General features: G+C 35.9%; 1 protein-coding gene across 2 annotated transcripts in view; it reads left to right on the forward strand.

The window, feature by feature from the left end:
• The window catches only part of CENPC (centromere protein C), a 115,248-nt gene extending 96,383 nt beyond the window's left edge, over nucleotides 1–18,865 (forward strand). The window contains exon 20 of one of the 2 annotated variants that reach the window (XM_054683060.1): nucleotides 676–18,865. The gene's annotated coding sequence lies outside the window, so the exon portion shown is untranslated. The remainder of the gene's footprint in view (nucleotides 1–675) is intronic. The other variant, XM_054683059.1, reaches the window with a different exon arrangement.
• The last annotated feature ends 3,629 nt before the right edge of the window (nucleotides 18,866–22,494 follow it).

Genomic DNA, 22,494 nt, shown 5'->3' on the forward strand with positions numbered 1-22,494 from the left:
ATGCCTGTTATCTCAGCACTGTGGGTGGCTGAAGTGGGAGGATCATTTGAAGCCAGGAGTTTGAGACTGGCCTGAGCAACATAGCAAGGCCCCATCTCTATTAAAAGGAAAAAAAGAAGAAGGCATTTTTATTATAGGAGATGACAGCTTCATGAGTGTTATAGCCCTTGAAGACCTTTCAGTGGGACAAAATATGGAGGTGGAAAACAGTGATATTGATGATGCTGACCCTGTGTAGGCCTAGACTAATGTGTGTGTTTGTGTCTTCATTTTTAATAAAAAGGTTTAAAAGGTAAAAAAAAAATAGTAGATAAAAGCTTATAGAATCAGGATATAATGAAAGAAATTTTTTATAGTGTTACTATGTGTTTGTGTTTTAAGTGTTACACAAAAGAGTCAAAATTTTTTTAAAATTAAAAAGTATATAAAGTAAAAATGTTGCAATAAGCTAAGGTTAATTTTATTATTGAAGAAAGAAAAAATGTTTTTATAAATTTTGTGTAACCTAAATGTATAGTGTTTATAAACTCTACAGTAGTGTACAGAAATATTCTAGGCCTTTACATTTACTCACTGCCCACTCACTGACTCATGTAGTGAGTCAGTCTTGTGAGCTCCATTCATATTAAGTGTTCTATACAGGTATACCACTTTTAATCTTTTTTTTTTTTTCAGAGTCTCACTCTTGTCGCCCAGGCTGGAATGCAATGGTGCGATCTCGGCTCACTGCAACCTCTTCCTCCTGGGTTCAAGCGATTCTCCTGCCTCAGCCTCCTGAGTAGCTGGGATTACAAGTGCCCACCACGACACCTGGCTAATTTTTTATATTTTTAGTGGAGATGGGATTTCACCATGTTGGCCAGGCTGGTCTCAGGTGATCCAACCGCCTCGGCCTCCCAAAGCACTGGGATTACAGGCTTGAGCCACCGCACCCGGCCCATTTTTAATCTTTTATGCTGTATTTTTATTGTGCCTTTTCTGTTTGGATATGTTTAGATGCACAAATACTTACCATTGTGTTACAGTTGCCTACAGTATTCAGCACAATATCATGCTGTACAGTTTTGTAGCCTAGGAGCAATAGGCTATATATACCACATAGCCTTGGTGTGTAGGAAGCTGTACATCATAGGTTTGTGTAAGTATGCACTATGATGTTCACATAATGATGAAATCATCTAATGAAGCATTTCTCAGAATGTATTCCCTTTGTTAAGTGATGCATGACTCTACAGCTGTTTCAGAGTTGTTAACCTGTACCTCAATGGGAAACAACGTTATCAGTTTATGTTCAGTTTGTTTTGTCTTTGGAATTTCAGACTCCACTCATTTCCAGAGTTACTTGGGTCAGCATCCTTCTTCTCTTCCCCATTCAGTGAGGTTGTTTTATACTTTTGTAATACAGTTAGATTGTTTTGTCATATTCTACATTCCATACTGGGATATCCTGACTTCCTAAATAACTTCATGAAAATTTGTATACATTAGCCTTCACTGTTTATACTGTAAATGTCTATGGATTTTTATAAATAGTGTCATGTACCAATCATTACAGTGTCATATGGAATAGTTTCAGTACTTTAAAAATCTGTGTTTTTCCAATTTAACTACCTTCTCCTCTGCCTGAACCTCTGGCAAAGACTGACCTTTTCTTGATCTGTGTTTTACAGAATGGTCTGTGTTTTACAGAATTTTTTTATTTGTGTTTTACAGAATGTCATATAATAGGAATCATATAATATATAACATTTTCAGACTGGCTTATTTCACTTAGAAAAAATGCAATTAAGTTTCCTTCATTGCCTTTTTGTGACTTCACAGATCATTTCTTATTTGTTTCAAAGACTTTATTTTTTAGAGCAATTTTTGATTCACAGCAGAATTAAGAGGAAGGTACAGAGATTTCCCATATACTTCCTGCCTCTACTCTCTTGTTATTAATATCCCCCAAGAGAGTGGTACATTTGCTACAATTGATGAACCTAGATTGACACATCATTGTCACCCAGACTTCATAGTTTACATCAGAGTTCACTCTTGATATTGTACATTCTCTGTGTTTGAACAAACGTATAATGACATGTATTCACCATCACAGTATTATACAGAGTAGTTTTACTACACTAAAAATCCTCTATGCTCCACGTATTCGTCCCACCTTCCTTCCTAATCCCTGGCAATCACTGATCTTTCTACTGTCTCCATAGTTTTGCTTTCTCTGGAATGTCATATAGTTTGAATCATCTAGTATATGACCTTTTCAGATTGATTTCTGTCACTTAGTAATATGGATTCATGTTTCCTTCATGTTTTCAAAGCTTGATTGCTATCTTTTTATTGTTGAATAATATTCCATTGTCTAGAAGTACCACAGTGTATCCACTCACCTGCTGAAGGACACCTTGGTTGCTTCCAAGTTTTGGCAATTATGAATAAAGCTGACACAAACATCCATATGAAGGATTTTCCATAGAACATAAGTTTTCAATTCCTTTGATAAATACAAAGGAGTATGATTGCTGCACAGTATGATGAGAGTATATGTAGCTGTGCAAGAAACTGCCAAACTCTCTTTCAGAGTAGTTGTACCATTTTGCATCCCCACCAGCAATAAATGAGTCTGTATCTGGGTTCTTGTTTTTTTGTATCTACATGGCCAATTGTTCAAGCACCATTTGTTGAAAGACTTCACCAATACTACATTACATCGAATACTGTAGCTTTACAATAAGTCTTGAAGTCAGCTTGTGGTAGTCCTCCAACTTTGTTCTTTTCCAATATTGTATCAGCAATTCTGAGTCTTTTGCCTCTGCAAATAAACTCTAAAATTTGTTTGTTGGTATCCACAAAATGATTTGCTGAGATTTTGACTGGGATTGCCTTGAATCTGTAGATTAAGTTGGGAAGAACTGACATCTTGACAATGTTAAGTCTTTCCATTCATGAACATGAAATTTTCTTCATTTATTTAATTCTGTTTTGATTTCTTTAATCAATAGTTTTGTAGTTTTCCTCATATAGATCCTGTACATATTTTGTGAGATTTGTACCTAAGAAATTCCTTTCTTGGATGCTAATGTAAATGGTATTCTCTTTTAAACTTCAAATTCCACTTCTTTATTACTAGTTAGTATATAGAAAAGGGTTTGACTTTCGTGTGTTAACCTTGTATTCCACACCCTTGCTGTAATTGCTTATTAGTTCCAGGAGTGTTTTTGTTGATTCTTTCAGATTTTCTACATAGATGATCATTCATCTAAGAACGAAGGGTTTTATTTATTCTTCCCAATCTGTATACCTTTTTTGTCTTTTTATTGTTTTATTGCATTAGCTAGGACTTCCAGTAGGATGTTGAATAGGAATAATGGGAGGGGACAACATGGCCTTCTTCAAAATTGTAGTGGGAAGTGTACAATTTCCATTAAGTATGAAATTAGCTTTCTGTTTTGTTTTTGTTTTTGTAGATCAAATTGAGGAAATTCCTATAAGAACTCTATCTAAGTAGAGTTTGTGTCTTGCAGCTCTCTAAGTTGTACCCTCTTGTTATGACACTGAAGCCCTTTTGTGCTGTTGAAAAGTTGTACCCTCTTGTTATGATACTGGAAGCCTGTTTGTGCTGTTGAAAAGGAAAATATTTTATAATTTTATGATTGTCTCCATTTATTAGTGGGCATTTTATTTGCTTTTTTCTGGGTCATATTGCATTTCCTAAGACTTCCAGTGTGATGTTGAAAAGTGATAGTGAGAGGGGGTATTCTTACCTTGTTCCTATTAGCGGGAAAGCTTCAAATATCTAATTATTAAGTATGACGTTAGCTGTAGGTTTCTTGTATATATCATTTTAAAAAATCATTTCAACTTTAATTTAGATGTAGAGGGGTACATTTGCAGGTTTGTTACATAGTTATATTATTGCCCAGGTACTGAACATAGTAGCCAGTAGTTATTTTTTCAATCTTTGCCCCCATCCCTCTCTCTCTCCCCAGCGGTTCCCAGTGTCTATTGTTGCAATCATTATGTCCATGAGTACCCAAAGTTTAGCTTCCACTTATAAGTGAGAACATGTGGTATTTGATTTTCTGTTCTTGAGTTAATTTGCTAAGGATAATGGCCTTCAGCTGCATTCATATTGCTGCAAAGGATATAATTTTGTTCCTTTTTATGGCTGTGTAGTATTCCATGGTGTATATGTATCACAGTTTCTTTATCCAATCCACTGTTGATGAGCACCTAGGTTGATTCCATGTCTTTGCTATTGTGAATAGTGCTGTGATAAACGTATGAGTGCATGTGTCTTTTTGCTAGAACAATTTATTTATTTTTTTGATATATACCCAGTAATAGGATTCCCGAGTCAAATTTTAAGTTCCTTGAGAAATCTTCAAAATGCTTTCTACAGTGGCTTAACTAATTTACATTCCCACCAACAGTGTATAAGCTTTCTCTTTTCTTCACAGCCTCACCAGCATCTGTTGCTTTTTGACTTTTTAATAGTAGCTATCCTGACTGGTATTAGATGATATCTCATTATGGTTTTGATTTGCATTTCTCTGATGATTAATGGTGTGGAGCATTTTTTCATATGTCTGTTGGCCACTTTTATGTCTCTTTTTGTCTCTTTTTGAGAAGTGTCTGTTCATGTATTCCACCCATTTTTAACTGGGATTGTTTGTTTTTTCCTTGTTCAATTATTTAAGTTCCTTACAGAGTCTGAATATTAGACCTTTATCTGACACATAGTCTGTGAGTATTTCCTCCCATTCTGTAGGTTATCTGTTTACTCTGCTGATAGTTTCTTTGGCTGTGCAGAAGCTCTTTAGTTTAATTGCATCCCACTTGTCAGTTTTTGTTTTTGTTGCAATTGTTTTCGAGGACTTAGTCACAAGTTTTTTCCCTAGGCTAATGTCCAATATGGTGTTTCCTAGGTTTTCTTCTAGGATTCTTTTGTTTTTTTAATTAGAATGTATTAAATATTTTATTTACCCAACTTACAGTTTGCAAATAATCTGCCCTTCTCCAAAAACACTCTAAAACTTCCCTTAGCTATCAAGACTACTTCTACTAATAATATAGAAATATTATAACTAAGGAAACTGGGTGGAGACCCAGGGCTTGAGTTAGAATGCAGATTCTGACATATGATAAACACCAGGTTAAAGGATATTACTAGTTCTCCTATATGTAAATTAAGAGAGCTTTTGTGGGCTGAAGTGGCAACATAATGATTATGTAATACTGACTTGAAAGGAAAACGTACCCAAGGTTCCAGAAAATGTCTTACTGCATTTGACATGTAATCTACTCATAAACTGGAATATGACTGCAATAAAAATCTTTACAATAAGGATAAATATTATAAAAGGCTATATTTCAAATTGCACACAAAATTTTTGAAAGTAAAACTAATGTGGTAAGATAATTTTTTCTATCAGAAGTACTTTCAATACCCAGAGTTTTCCAAATACAAAAAAAGTTGCAGTCATATTTTAAATATAACATCTTTAACATCAAAGTATTTTTTTTGGTCCCATAGTAAAAAAGAAAACCATGCTTTTGAAATGTTACGTTTTATATATTTCCAGGATAACCACCAAATTCACTTAGCATGTCACCATACTTGAGGAAAATCAATTCCTAAGATTAAAGAAAAAAAAAAGTCTGGGTTATACAGTTATTTCCCACTTACATCAAATTAAATTTAAAATTAAACTGCCAAGTTGAAGTTCCTGGAGGGTATTCTCCTTGCTCATTCATAAATGTCAGCCCTAGCTGAATTATCTTTAACAAGTCTACATTACACCGCAATAGTTGGTATTGATAATCAGCATTGCTCCTGAATTCTCCAATGGGTTTTGCAACCACAGCTGGAAACTCGTGTCCATAGCAACGTAATTATATTTTCGGATAACCTGATGAATTTTCTTCATCTCTTCATCCAAGTTGCAAGCCCAAACTTCACAAATTCTTTGGCTATGATCTACAGTCGCCGCTGGCATAGTGAGGGCACAAGGGAGTCTAGATGCCAAGCATCAAAATGTTATACTTGATTGAAGATTTGTTTCATAAAATATTTTATCCTTTATTTATGTACTTGTGTCGCTGAGCTCGCGCTCCTCCTCCTCCTCCTCGCCATAGAGACAGCAGCCGGCGGCGGTGGCGGTGGCGGTGGCGGTGGCGGTGGCGGTAGCGGCGGCGGCAGCGGGTGCTCCCTAGACACCTCTCGCCCAGCGAGGGGAAAGGCGAGCAGGAGCTGCGCTGCACCGTGCTGCGCCGTCGCTTTTCACCTCTTCTAGGATTCTTATAGTTTGAGGTCTTACATTTAAATCTTTCATCCATCTTGAATTAATTTTTGTATATGATAAAAGGTAGGGGGTCTAGTTTCATTCTTCTGCATGTGGTTAGCCAGCTATCCTGCACCTTTACTGAATAGAGAGTCCCTTTCCCATTGCTTATTTTTGTCACCTTTGTTAAATATCAGATGGCTGTAGGTGTACAGCTTTATTTCTGAGCTCTCTATTCTGTTCCATTGGTCTATGTGTCTGTTCTTGTATAGTACCATACTATTTTGGTTACTGTAGCCTTATAGTATAATTTGAAGTTGGGTAATGTGATGCTACAGGCTTTGTGCTTTTTGCTTAGAGTTGCTTTGGCTAATTTTTTCTAGTTCTGTGAAAAATTGTGGTGATAGTTTGATAGAAATAACATTGAATCTGTAAATTGCTTTGGGCAGTATAGCTATTTTAATGATATTGATTCTTCCAAACCATGGGCATGGAAAGTTTTTCCATATGTTTCTGTCATCTGTGAATTCTTTCAGCAGTGTCTTGTAGTTCTCCTTGTAGAGATCTTTCACCTCTTTGGTTACATGTATTCCTAGGTATTTTATTTTACTTTATTTTATTTTATTTTGCGGCTGTCGTGAATGGGATTGTGTTCTTGATTTGGCTGTCAGTTTGAACATTATTGTTTTATAGAAATGCTAGTGATTTTTGTAAAATGATTGGATATCCTGAAACTTTCCTGACATTGTTTATTAGTTTCAGGATCCTTTTGGAAGAGTCTTTAAGAATCATATTGTAAGCAAGAGACATAGTTTGAATTTCTCTTTTCCTATTTGGATACCTTTTATTTCTTTCTCTTGAATACTCAGCTAGGACTTCCAGTTTTTTGTAGATATCCTTTATCAATTTGAGGAAGTTCCCCTCTATTCCCAGTTTATTGAGGATTTTTTTTAAATCATTAATGGGTGTTGGATTTTGTCAAATGCTTTTTCTGAATCTATTGATAAAATCATGTGACTTTTTTTTTTTTAGCTTGTTGGTGTGATGGGTCACATTAGTTGATTTTCCAGTGTTGAATCAGCCTTGCATACCTGGAATAAATCTCACTTGGTCATGATGTATAATTTTTTAAACACATTGTTAGATCAGATTTGCTGATATTTTGTTGAGGATTTTTGAATCTATTTTCTCTTCAGATTCTGTGAATTTTGACAGATAGTGTCTTTCAAGGAATTGGTTCATTTTATATAGGTTATCAAATTTTGGGGAGTAGAGTTTTTTTATTGTATTCTTTATTATGCTTTTAATGTCCATGGGCTCTTTAATGATGTGCCATCTTTCATTTCTGATATTAATAATTTGTATCTTCTCATGTTTTTCTTAGCCTGGCTAGAAGTTTATCAATTTTATTCATCTTTCCAAAGAACTATTATAGCTTTTGGTTTTATTAATTTTCTCTATTGATTTTCTGTTTTCAACTTCGTTGATCTCTGTTCTATTTTTTATTACTTTTTTCTGGTTACTTTGAACTTAATTTGCCCTTCTTTTGCTAGTTTTCTAAGGTGGATGTTTAGGTAATTAATTTTTTATTTTTAGTTTTTTTTAATTTATGCATTCAGTGCTTTAAATTTATCTTAAGCACTGCTTTCACTGCATCTTGCAAAATTTTGACGTTGTTTTCATTTTCATTTAGTTCAAAGTATTTTTAAGTTTCTCTCAAGATTTCTTCATTGATCTGTGTATTGTTTAGAAGTGTGTTGTTTAATCTCCAAGTATTTTGGGATTTTTCCAGCTCTTTCTCTGTTACTGGTTTCCACTTTAATTATATTGTGCTTGGAAAACAGACAATGCATAATTTCTATTCTTTTAAATTGGTTAAGGTGTATTTTATCACCCAGAATATGATTTATCTTTGTGAATGTTCCGTGTGATCTTGAGAAGAATGTGTATTAGGCTGCTGTTGGATAAAGTAGGCTATACATGTCTGATATATCCAGCTGTTTGATGGAGTTGTTGAGTAAAACTGTATCCTTACTGATTTCTGCTTGCTGGATCTGTACATTTCTTATAGAGGGATGTTGAAGTCTCTCACTATTAGTGGGTTTATCTTTTTTTTCACTAAAGTTCTATCAGATTTTGGCTCATGTATACTCCGTTGTTAGGCACATACACATTAAGGATTGTTATATCTTCTTGGAGAATCGACGCCTTTATCATTATGCAATGATTATCTTTATCCCTGATAAATTTCCTTGGTCTAAAGTCTATCCTGTCTGAAATCAGTATACTTTAAATCTGTATGTGTTTTTATATTTCAAGCGAGTTTCTAATAGACAACACATGGTTGGTTCTTGTTTCTTGATTCACTCTGACAATCTCTGACTTTTAATTTTTTTTTTTTTTTTTTTTTTTTGAGACAGAGTCTCACTCTGTTGCCTAGGCTGGAATGCAGTGGTGCGATCTTGGCTTACTGCAACCTCTGCCTCCCGGGTTCAAGCAATTTTCCTGCCTCAGCCTCCTGAGTAGCTGGGATTACAGGCACACGCCACCATGCCTGGCTAATTTTAGTAGAGACGGTTTCACCATGTTGGTCTGGCTGGTCTCAAACTCCTGACCTCATGTTTCACCCGCCTTGGCCTCCCAAAGTGCTGGGATTACAGGCAATCTCTGACTTTTAATTGGCGCATTTAGACCACTGGCATTCAAAGTGATTATTGATATAGTTGGATTAGTGTCTACCATATTTGTTACTGTTTTTTTACCTGTTGTCCCTTTTCTTTGTTTCTATTTGTTTTTCAGTTTTCCATTTTTATTTTTATTATAATTTTTGACTTTCAAAGTTGTCTTTATTATTTTTATTTGTACACATTTATGTTGTTATGTGAAAATTTTTTATGTGTTTATAATGTGTAGTGATCAAATCGGGGTTTTAAGGTGTTCCGCACCTGAGTACAATACATTTTTGTATAACTATAGTCACCGTACTCTGTTATCAAACATTGAATTTATTTATTCTAACAGTATGTTTTTATCCTTTAACTCACTTCTCTTCATCCTCCCCCACTTATCTATCTTTCCACTTTCTACCTTTATGTGATCAAATTTTTTAGCTCCCACATATTAGTGAGAACATGCAATATTTGTCTTTTTGTGCCTGGCTTATTTCACTTAAGAGAATGACCTCCATTTCCAACCATGTTGCTGCAAATGACATGAGTTCACTATTTTTATGGTTGAATAGTATTTTGTTGTGTATGTGTGTATACATACACATATCTGTACACATATATGTTTATGTATATATACATGTACATCTGTATATATATATGTATATCTGTGCCACTTTATCCATTCATTAGTTGATAGACACACAGGTTGATATCTTTGCTATCAGGAATAGTGCTGCAATAAATGTGTAAGTACAGGTAACCCTTTGATATATTGATTTCTTTTCCTTTGAGGAGATACCCAATAGTGGGATGGCTGGACCAAATGGACTCTATTTTAGTTTTTTGTGAAATCTCCGTAGTATTTTCCATAGTGGATGTACTAGTTTACATTCCCACCAACAATGTATAAGAGTTCTCTTTTCTCTGCATCCTTAAATGATCGATTTTTGTCTTATTTCTCCTTTATTTTTGAAGGATAATTTCACAGGGTACGGAATTCTAGGTTAGTAGTTTTTTGTTTTTTGTTTTTGTTTTTTTGCTAAACACTTTAAATATTTCACCCTACTGTCTTCCGGCTTGCATAATTTCTGAAAAGGCAGATGTAATTCTTATCTTTTCTTCTCTATAAGTAAGGTGGTCTTTGTGGGTTCTTTTTCTTTACTCTTCTATTTGCTTTCAGGATGTTGTTGTTTTGTTGTTGTTGTTGTTGTTGCCTACAGCACTTGGTATTTCCTAATGGTTTCCCATTCAAGTACTAGCCAAACCCAATCTTGCTTAGCATTTTTTTTTTTTTTTTAATTTAAGTTCTAGGGTACAAGTGCACAACGTGCAGTTTTGATACATGTGCCATGTTGGTTTGCTGCACCCATCAACTCGTCATTTACATTAGGTATTTCTCCTAATGCTATCCCTCCCCCTGCCCCCACCCCCCAACAGGCCCTGACGTGTGATGTTCCCCACCCTGTGTCCAAGTGTTCTCATTGTTCATTTCCCACCAATGAGTGAGAACATGCAGTGTTTGGTTTTCTGTCCTTGTGATAGCTTGCTGAGAATGATGGTTTCCAGCTTCATCCATGTCCCTGCAAAGGACATGAACTCATCCTTTTTTATGGCTGCATAGTATCCCATGCTGTATATGTGCCACATTTTCTAAATCCAGTCTATCATTGATGGACATTTGGGTTGGTTCCAACCCAAATTCACAACTTTGCTATTGTGAATAGTGCCGCAATAAACATATGTGTGCATGTGTCTTTATAGTAGCATGATTTATAATCCTTTGGGTATATACCCAGTAATGGGATTGCTGGGTCTATCCCATTACTAGTTCTAGTTATTTCTAGTTCTAGATCCCTGAGGAATCCCCACACTGTCTTCCACAATGGTTGAACTAATTTACACTCCCACCAACAGTGTAACAGCATTCCTATTTCTGCACATCCTCTCCAGCATCTGTTGTTTCTGACTTTTTAATGATTGCCATTCTAACTGACATGAGATGGTATCTCATTGTGGTTTTGATTTGCATTTCCCTGATGATCAGTGATGATGAGCATTTATTCATGTGTCTTTTGGCTGCATAAATGTTTTCTTTTGGGAAGTGTCTGTGCATATCCTTTGCCCACTTTTTTGATGGGGTTTTTTTTTCTTGTAAATTTGTTTGAGTTCTTTGTAGATTCTGGATATTAGCCCTTTGTCAGATGGGTAGATTGCAAAATTTTTCTTCCACTCTGTAGGTTGCCTGTTCGCTCTGATGGTAGTTTCTTTTGCCGTGCAGAAGCTCTTTAGTTTAATTAGATTCCATTTGTCTATTTTGGCTTTTGTTGCCATTGCTTTTGGTGTTTTAGACATGAAGTCCTTGCCCATGCCTATATCCTGAATGGTTTTCTTCTAGGGTTTTTATGGTTTTAGGTCTAACATTTAAGTCTTTAATCCATCTTGAATTAATTTTTGTATAAGGTGTAAGGAAGGGATCCAGTTTCAGCTTTCTACATATGGCTAGCCAGTTTTCCCAGCACCATTTATTAAATGGGGAATCCTTTCCCCATTCTTGTTTTTGTCAGGTTTGTCAAAGGTCAGATGGTTGTAAATGTGTGGTGTTATTTCTGAGGACTCTGTTCTGTGTTCCATTGGTCTATATCTCTGTTTTGGTACCAGTACCAAGCTGTTTTGTTTGCTGTAGCCTTGTAGTATAGTTTGAAGTCAGGTAGCATGATGCCTCCAGCTTTAATCTTTTTGCTTAGGATTGTCTTGGCAATGCAGGCTCTTTTTTGGTTCCATATGAACTTTAAAGTAACTTTTTCGAATTCTGTGAAGAAAGTCATTGGTAGCTTGATGGGGATGGCATTGAATCTATAAATTACCTTGGGCAGTATGGCCATGTTCACAATACTGGTTCTTCCTATCCATGAGCATGGAATGTTCTTCCATTTGTTTGTGTCCTCTTTTATTTCATTGAGCAGTGGTTTGTAGTTCTCCTTGAGGAGGTCCTTCACATCCCTTGTAAATTGGATTCCTAGGTATTTTATTCTCTTTGAAGCAATTGTGAATGGGAGTTTACTCATGATTTGCTGTTTGTCAGTTTTTGGTGCATAAGAATGCTTGTGATTTTTGCACATTGATTTTGTATCCTGATACTTTGCTGAAGTTGCTTATCAGCTTAAGGAGATTTGGGGCTGAGATGATGGGGTTTTCTAAATATACAATCATGTCATCTGCAAACAGGGACAATTTGACTTCCTCTTTTCCTAATTGAATATGCTTTATTTCTTTCTCTTGCCTGATTAGCTTTCAAGATCAGATAAGATTAAGCACATTCAGGGTGGTATGGCCATAGACCAGGATTTTTTCTCTTTATCTTCCATCTTGTGTAGTTTGAAAATGATGTGCCTAGGTGTAGGGTTTTTTGCTTTTCATTTTTTTTTCTTCATTTATCCTGCTTGGGTTTTTTCTGAGTTTCGAGGATCTGTGGATGGTGTCTGATACTAATTTGAGGAAATTCTCGGTCGTTGTTTTAGATATTTATTTTATTCCTTTCTTTCTTCTTTTTCTAGAAATCCCATTACATGTTATACATTTTGTAGTTGTCCTACACTTCTTGGATATTATATATATATATTTTCAGTCTTTGTTCTCTTCGCTTTTCAATTCTGGCAGTTTCTATTAAGATATATTTCAGGTCAGAGACTCTTTCTTCAGCATATCCAGTCTGCCAGTAAGCCCATCCAAGGCATTCTTTATTTCTTTTACAGTATTTTTTTTTATCTCTGGCATTTATTTTTGGTTATTTCTTAGAATTTCTATCTCTCTGCTTTTATTGCTCATCTGTTCTTTCATGCTGCTGTTTTCATTAGAGCCTTTAGCAACCTAATCATAGTTGTTTTAAATTCCTAGTCTAATAATGTCAACATCTCTGCTATATCCGAGCCTGGCTCTGATGCTTTCTCTGTCTCTTTAAAAACTGTGGTTTTTGCCTTTTAATATGTCTCGTAATGTTTTCTTGGTAGCTGGACATAATGTATAGAATAAAAGTAACTGCAGTAAATAGGCTTTTGGTAACATGTGGTTAAGTGTGGGGAGGAGGAATCATTCTGTAGTCATTTGAATAGGTCTCAGTCTTCTAGTGAGCTTTTGCCTCTGAACTTTGAACTTCACACGTATTTCTCAGTTTCCACCTCCTTCCCCTTAGGTGGGAAAGGATGGCTAACATGGGCTGGCACTGGGTATTTCTCTTCTTTCAAATGAAACACTAGAGCTAGTTGCAGTTGAATATTTCCCATCCCCCATTAGTTAGACTTTGGTAAAGCCTCAGCATGTTAGGGTTTGGTTAACTAGTTTCTCCTGTGCGAAAACCTTGTTAAGAAGAACAGAATGCTCTGGCATATTTCAAAATGGTTTATTTTTCCCTCCCTCTGCAAGAAGCACAGGCTGATTTTTTATTCTCTGATATTCACCGTGAGAACCTGGTTGAGTTCCTGGAGGTAAAACTCAAAAAAGTGTGGGGCCGTCAATGATTGGCTAACTGGCCTCCCACTGGAGTTTTATCTCTCAGACTTTTCCATACTGAGATTTCAGCAATTCATCAGTTATAGTTAAGGTTTCCCTACTTCACCACTGGTTCCCCTGGTGAGTTTGTATTTGTGAGTTCTGCTACAGCAAGCTATGGCTGTTGGTCTCTCCAACTTGAGGTGCAGTGGTTTGCCCTGTGACCCCAACTCTCTGTTATATCTCAAAGGAGCCATTGATTTCTGTTTGTTCAGTTTTTTACTTCTTAGGATGAAATGGTGACTTCCAGCTCCTTATGTGCTGGCCTGGAAACTGGAGGTCAGTCATTCCTTTGTTACTGATAAATAAAATTCCATTGTATGAATACATCTTTATTTTCTTAGCTGTTCACCCACTGAAGGACATTTGCTTGCTTCTAGATTTTGGCAATTATGAATAAAACCATTATAAACATTTGTGTGCTGGTTTTTGTGTGACTGTATGTTTTCAACTCAATTGGGCAAAAATTAGGAGCACAATTCCTGGATTATATGCAGGACTATGCTTACTTTTAAAGAAACTGCTAAACACTGTTTTGTAAAATCACACCCTAGGCAAATTTGCAATGAAGAAACAACTTGCCTCTATTTTTCCCTTTTATGTTCTCAACCCATTGTTTTATTGTTGCTTTCACTATTGGCATCCCTCTTTCACTTAATAAAAACCCTTGTGATTACATCAGCCCCAGTTGAGTAATACAGGATAATCTCTTCATGTCAACATCCCTGCCTTAATCGTATCTGTAGAGTTCCTTTTGCTGGGTTCTGGGATTAGTATGTGGACATCTTTCAGGGGAATGTTATTCTATCTACCACAGAAAACTACTCAAACTATTTTAGGAAGAAAGGAAGAACTTAATAAGAGAATATATGGGTTTCTTATAGGAATCAAGGCCAGGATTGTTATTGAATCTCATGAGGCGCTGAAACCCACGTCTGAAAAGTTATCAGGAACTAAGACAACACCTCTCTTTAGGAGGCATCATGGTCTTTGATTTCTGGTTCTATTTAAAAATCTGCTTCACCATCTTTTTCTTTGTAGACTGATATTTTTGGCTTCTTCATATGCTTCAGAGGTGACCCTGTAGAGTTCCAGTTCAAAGTTTGACAGATTCTTTCTTTGTTCCAATTTTATACTTTCTGATGAAAAAATATGCCGGGCTTGGTTTGGATTAGGTTCCACTCTCAACACAGCTGAGGATGTGTGTATGGGTAGGCTGGAATGTAGGTTGTACCAAGCTAGCATAATACCAAAATAGTTTTATTTTACTAAAATTATATTCTCTCTCTCTCTCTCTCTATATATATATAGTATATTTATAATACATGAATATATATTTTTAATTTTGTAAGCAAAATGTCCAAAATGTATTATAGTGCAATAGTTAAAACCATGGATTCTGAAGCCATATTTTTAAAGTTCTATTCCTAGTTCCACCACTGAGCTGTGAGATCTGGGGAAACTAAAATTTTTGTGCCTTAGTTACATCATTTATTAAATGACAATGATAATAGTGCCTTCTTAGAGAATTATTATGGGGTCTAAATAAGAGCAGTGCCTGGCATATAGTAAAGGCTGTATGAGTATTAACTCTTTTAGGGCCATTTAGGAAATCTAGAAAATATAAGAATATATATATTTCCATGTTAGTAATGTCTTTAAATAGTATGTATCAATTATCTATTGCCACAATAATGCTGTGTAACAACTGCTGAACTTCAGTGGCATTTAATGTTAAACATTTACTTAGCTTATGAGTCTCTCGGGCTTGGTTAATTTGTGCTTGGCTTGAATGATCTTGACTGGGTTTGCTTATTTGACTGTGGCCAGCTGCTGGTTGTTGAGGTAACTCTGCTAATCTTGGTTGCAGTCACTCACATCTAGAGATCACCTGGTATTACCTCATCTAAGATAGCTTTTCCTGGATGACTGAGACAACTTGGCTGTTCTGTATATCTTTCCTTTTCTAGCCGGCTAGTGAGCTAGACAAGGCTTGTTTGTTTGGCAATGGCAGGAACAAAAAAGCAACAAGCAAAAATATTCAAGGTCTCTAGAACCTTAGACTTACTGTATTGGCCAAAACAAATCACCACCTTCCCACCCCAAATTTTAGCAGGGGTGAGAAGGTGGGATAGACTTTACCTCTTTGGAAAGAGGAACTGCAAAGTCACATAGCAAAGGGCATGGGTACTACGTGGTCTAAATAATTGGACTCTTGTAAGCAATTTATTACATGGCATTTAATTTTCTTGTTGTAGATATTCAGATTTTTTTTCATTAAATATTTTATGGATAATGATGGGATATTAGAAAATAACTGATTTTCCATGTTTATCTAATGTATAGTCACTTTATTAAACTTGTTAATTTGATAAACTTTCAGCTTTTAAAGATTTATATAATATAAATTCAGAATATAAATTATTTGCAAAATGTATATATGTGTGTACATGACTGAAATGTATATTTTTTATTTTATGAGTTACACCTTTGTGTAACTTATAATTTGTATTTTATATTTTAATTCTGTGGCCAGAATTTTAAGAACACAGTTTTATCACTGATTTTTAAAGTAATACATCTAATTTTACTTTTTTAAGTAAGATACTGTTTAAGATAAATATTCTTAAATATTCCTTGCAGTGTTAAGTAAATATTCTTTTTGTGTGTGTGTGTTTTTTTAAAGATTTATAGTTAACCCTTCAATAATGCAGGAGTAAAGAGCACTGATCAACCAAACAGTTAAAAATTTCCATATGATATGGTTTGGCTTTGTGTCCCCACCCAAATGTCATGTTAAATTGTCATTCCCAATGTTGGGGAGGGAATTGGTGTGAGGTGATTGGATCATTATGGTGGATTTCCCCCTTGCTGTTCTTGTGATAGTGAGTGAGTTCTCATGAGATCTGATGGCTTAAAAGTGTGTGGCACTTCTTCCTTCTCTCCCTCTCTTCTGCCACCATGTGAAGATGTGCTTGCTTCCACTTCACCTTCTGCCATGGTTGTAAGTTTCCTGAGGTCTTTCAGCCATTCTTCCTGTACAGATTGTGGAACTGTGAGTCAATTAAACCTCTTTTCCTCATAAATTACCCAGTCTCAGGTAGTTCTTTATAGCAGTGTGAGAATGGACTGATATAGCATAAAACTTTTGACTCCTCCAAAGCTTAACTACTAGTAGCCTATTGTTGACTAGAAGCCTCACTAATAATATAAACAGTAAAGTAACACATATTTTATAAATTATATGTGTTATATACTACATTTTTACAGTAAAGTAAGCTAGAGAATATAAATGTTACTTAGAAAATCAAAATGAAGAGAAAATATGTTTACTGTTTATTAAGTGGAAGTGGATTATTATAGAAGTCTTCATCCTTGTCATCTTCATGGTGAGTAAAGTGAAGGAAGAGGAGAAGAGGAGGGGTTGGTCTTGCCATCTCAGGAGTGGCAGGTGGAAGAAAATCCGTGTGTAAGTGGACCCATGCAGTTTAAACCTGTGTTGTTCAAGGGTCAACTCTATTAGGAAAGTGGGTCTAAACATTAAGTTATGTCAGAGTTCTTGGCTTATATTAAGAAGTTTAATAAGTAAAAGGATCACAAGACAGTAATTAGCATATGAAGTTGACTTACTCCTTTCAACCAAATTTTTTTAAGTTTCTTTGCCAAGTATAAGATAAATGAAGATAAGAACAATCTCTAAGACTTCTTCAGTGGGCTTCTACGTGTACACTGTTACAATTCAACTCTCCCAGGCCTCATCTTATTCTTATATGCCTACCTATTCTAAAACTCATAGGCAGTTATTTTTGGGGAATCCTGATTACTCTGTAATAGGGCCAAAACATATAGAACATATGCAAAAAGAAAACAATGGTGGTTTCCTTATTTGACTATTGCTCTTTTTCCTCCAGTGGCCTCTTGTTGTTAACAGTATGCAACCAAACAAAAGGTTTTTCCTCTCAGCAATCAATCTTCTTAACATGGTGCATTTTTTTTTTTATAGCAGCAGCAAGATTTATTGTGAAGAGTGAAAGAGCAAAGCTTCTGCAGCATGGAAGGGGATCTGAGTGGGTTGCCCTTTTTTTGGAGCACCAGCAAGATTTATTGTGAAGAGTGAAAGAACAAAGCTTCCACAGTGTGGAAGGGGACCCGAGTGGGTTGCCCTTCAACATGCTGATTTCTAAAGTCCATCAAAGTTAAGGATTCAAGAAAATAACAGTTATGACAGGAATATGCTATGAAACTCTGAGCTGTCATTGGAGGTGGATTTCTACCCAATGAAGGATTAAGTTTTAGATCTGACTCCTATGAACAGACGCTTTTTTTTTTTTTTTTTTTTTGCCTAAGAGAATCCTGCTCACGAAAGCAGAAAACACAGGTTACAAATTACTGAGACTATTTTTTTTTTTTTGGAGGATTTATGTAGTATAAGATATCTATCTTTCAGCTTCCTTTGGCAACTTCCTAATCTTACTAGGAAGATTATTAGTATTAGTCTGTATTCACACTGCTAATAAAGACATAATGGAGACTGGGTAATTTATAAAGAAAAAGAGATTTAATGGATTCCCAGTTCCACGTGGCTGGGGAGGCCTCACAATCATGGCAGAAGGCAAAAGGCCCATTTTACATGGTAGCAGAAAAGAGAAAAATGAGGTTGGGTGTGCGGTGGTTCACGCCTGTAATTCCAGCACTTTGGGAAGCCAAGGCGGGTGGATCACTTGAGGTCAGGAGTTCAAGACCAGCCTGGCCAACATGGTGAAACCCCATCTCTACTAAAAAAATACAAAAATTAGCCAGGTATGGTGGCAGGCGCCTGTAATCCAAGCTACTTGGGAGGCTGAGGCAGGAGAATTGCTTGAACCCAGGAGGCGGAGGTTGCAGTAAGCCAAGATCATGCCATTGCACTCCAGCCTGGGAGACACAGCAAGACTCCATCTCAGAAAAAAAAAAAAAAAAAAAAGAGAAAAATGAGAGCCAGGTAAAAGGGGAAAACCCCTTATAAAACAATCAGATCTTGTGGGACTTATTCACTACCACGAGAACAGTATGGGAGAAACTGCCCCCATGATTCAATTGTCTCCCACTGGGCCCCTCCCACAACACGTGGGAATTATGGAAGCTACAATTCAAGATGAGATTTGGGTGGGGACACAGCCAAACCATATCACTTACCATAAATATTTGATGGTTAGGATAAATTTTCTTCCCAGCACAGGGTGGGCATTCAAAAGCAATGTTTCAGATGATTCAAATGTTGGTAAGAGGAAGAGCATGTTTTTTGTAAAACCAGTTTTAATAAGTTGTGCCAGAAGTTTACTACAATTAAAGGGGTTGTAAAAACAATATTTTGATAAAGGATAATTTCAAGTGTTTGCTTTATTGTGTTTATTTGCATAGTTTAGATAGTCATGTTGCCTGATGAGCCAGATGAAGGGAAAATTTTAGATATCAAATGTTCACTCCAAGGAATTGTTAGTAGTCTGGAAGACATAATTTAGCAAATGATAGATGCTGAAACTAAAAATATAGTTATTTTAATATTTTTCTTCTGCCATATGATTTAATTGCAACCAATTGTAGCTCATGTGCAGATGCTTAATTTCATTCAATGATTCAAAAATATTTATTGGACACCTACTATCTGATGATTAAATTAGATAACTAAATGTTTTTATTAAAAAAAAAAGTGCTGTAACAATGCAAGGTGATGGTCATCAGTTGTAACAAATGTACCACATTAATGCAAGATGCTAATAGTGGGAACTGTGTGTGTATCAGAGAAAGAGGTTGCATACTAGAACTCTGTACTTTCCTCTCAATTTTTTTTGTATATCTGAAACTACTCTAAAAAAGTCTCTTAAAAGAAAGCAAGGTAATTTTGTTGTTGATACTGAATGTAAGGTACAGTATCACAATATTATTTAACTTTAATAATTATGACTGCTAGCTAAAAGAAGATGGAAAATGTTTAAAACACTAACCCAGAGGTTTCTGGTTCAGGTAATAGATTAAGTACCATAATTTGAAAGAAATTCATTGGGTCCTGAGGCAGGTTTCTGGTTTGGGTGGATCCTGAGAAAGAAGTAGAATAGATCTTGGGGTCCTTCAAAATAATACAGAGGAAAATTAAAAGGATAGGGTGTTGCACTCATGGGTACAAAAGGCTAAAGCACTTTGACTTCAGAGTAAACCCCTCTTTATTTTGTCAAATGGTAGCCTTGTCTGCCTGTTGGTCTGTTCCCAGGCCACCTATCTTACAGGGAACTCTGCCTGTTGACAAGTGTCATGCCTTTCTATGAAGCCTACTCTCTTCTTCAAAAGGATTGTTAGGGAAACAGGACAACCAGACTGCAGATGCAACTCACACAGGAGGAAAAAGAATAGAATGGAAGAGACAGATCAAGATGAACAGACAGAACAACCAACACCTGGATGAAAAAGAAACAATTTAGGTAAGAGAAGAGAATTTAAAAAAAATTAAAATTCTACTTAGTGTCTTCAGGAGTATTAAAGAAGTTGGATCCATAAAACAAAGATGACTACTAAACAAAAAGAAGCAATTAGAAGATACAAAAGAGTTCTTGGAAATGTAAATATTCAGTATACATGCTAAATATTAGAAAGAACACAGTTGAAAAAAAGATCGGCAATCTGAAAGATAAAGTCACAGAGAGAGAGAAATAATAAAATAAATAGATGAGAAACATGATGGAAAAGTTAAGGGACATGGTAGATTTAGTAGGTACAGCATTCATAGAAATCACATAAGGACACACTTGAGGGAGTGGAAAGGAGAAAATGATGGAAGACAATTTTTTTTTGAACTGAAGATAGAAAGATTTGTTTAGATTGAAAAGGTCCCCTAAGAGCCAAGAAGAAAAATAAAATCTAGCATAATTTTGATAACAATTCAAACTCTAATGATAAAAAGGAAATCCTAGAAGCTTTCAGAGACAAAACAAGATCATTACAAAGGAATAAGCATCGGCATTGGGAGCACTTCAGCAATACTGGTAGTATAACAGTTCTTTCCAAGCTTGAGATAAAAATGATTTCAAATCTTGAATCTGTAACCAAACAATCAAGTCATGGTAGGATAGGTTGTCAAAATGAAAAGATTCAGAAAGTTTACAACCAATGGGCACCATGTGAAGAAAACTGAGAATGTGCAAGGTAAATACAGAAGATACTGGAAACAGTAAGGACCAGGATGACCCAGGTGACACAATTCTTTAGCTGTTACTGTACTTGATTTTACAAGAAAAATACTTACGTGTTCATTACAATTACATTGTAAGGGCTGTTTGTTTTTAGTTTTAAAAATGAACCTAAGGCCCAGAGAATATAATTTTAGGTACTGATCATAATGTAAACTATTATAAACAATGTAAGAAATCATAATAAAATTTCAATTTAAAATTCTTGTAGTTTGTCATTAAATTCACTGGTTCTGTGTGACTTTCTCCTATGGCCTATGTTGGATAGATAAGAGCCAAGTGTTATCCATTCAGATTGCTTCAATCATCATCTCTTCCAGATAAATGCTGAATCAGTATTTTCAGCTCAAACATCACTCTTAGACTCCAGCTTATATTTTAGACAGCCAGCTGAATGTCTTGCTCTGGGTGTCCTACCAGAATAGCAAAATTCAACATGTCTCAGTCTGAATCCATCATGTACTCCCACTTAAATGCTCAACAGCCTTTTCCTTATGATGCCCCTATCTCTAATTAACCCTACCACAACTTAATACTTAGTCTTTGTATTAGTTAGAGTTCTCTAGAGGGACAGAACTAGTAGGATAGATGTATATATGAAGGGGAATTTATTAAGGAGTATTGACTCACATGTTCACAAGGTAAAGTTCCACAATAGGCTGTCTGCAAACTGAGGAGCAAGGAAACCAGTCCGAGTCCCAAAACCTCAAAAGTAGGGAAGCCAACAGTGCAGCCTTCAGTCGGTGGCCAAAGGCCAGAGAGTCCTGGCAAACCACTGGTGTAAGTCCAGTGGTCCACAAGCTGAAGAACTTGGAGTCTGATGTTTGAAGGTAGGAAGCATCCATCACAGGAGAAAGGTGAAGGCCAGAAGACTCAGCTAGTCAGCTCCTTCCACCTTCTTCTGCCTGCTTTATTCTAGCTGTGCTGGCTGCTGATTAGATGGTGCCCACTCAGATTGAGGGTGGGTCTGCCTCTGCCAGTCCACTGACTCAAATGTTAATCTTTGGCAACACCCTCACAGACACACCCAGGAACAATACTTTGCATCCTTCAATCCAATCAAGTTGACACTCAATATTAACACTCACAGTCATCCTCGATACTTCTTTATCTCATCCTCTTATATGTGAGCTATAAAATTCTACATTCCTACCTTTGTCATATTTTTTGCACGGTAAGACAAAAAGCCCTTTATATCCACTTTTATCTCAACTTTCATTGTCTCTTGCCTTGACTGGTGCATCAACTTCCTAAACCCATATATACCTTGTCTTGAATACCTATCATTATTAGATTAATCATCCTAAAGTGTAGATATAATTTGGTTATTCTTTGCTCAAAAATTTGCAGGGCCATTTAATAGTTTCCTAATATCTATTGCAGTAGTTCTCAAATTTTAGTGTGATAATAAGCAGCATCTGGGAAGCTAGCTATAATGCACATATTGGAGGCCTGCTGGCAGAGATTCCTATTTATTTATTCGTGAATGGGGCTCAGGAAGCTATTTTTAACAGCTATCCCATGTAAGTTGAAATACACTTGTCCTTTGGGCTAATATCCAAATTTTTTAACCTTAACGATAATAATCAATAACTTGTTTCTAGAATACTTTTTAAAGTCTTTATGCACCACCCCCTAAACATATACATGCTTTAATGATATGAAACCATTCTCTCTAAATACCAAATTTTCCAGACTTCACTGATTTTCTTAATCTTTTATTTCCAGTTAAAGTATACTGCCTGTTAATTGCTGCCTATCCCACTCATGTATGGTTTG

Source organism: Pan troglodytes, chromosome 3, assembly GCF_028858775.2.
Source record: "Pan troglodytes isolate AG18354 chromosome 3, NHGRI_mPanTro3-v2.0_pri, whole genome shotgun sequence".
Taxonomy (NCBI): Eukaryota; Metazoa; Chordata; class Mammalia; order Primates; family Hominidae; genus Pan; species Pan troglodytes.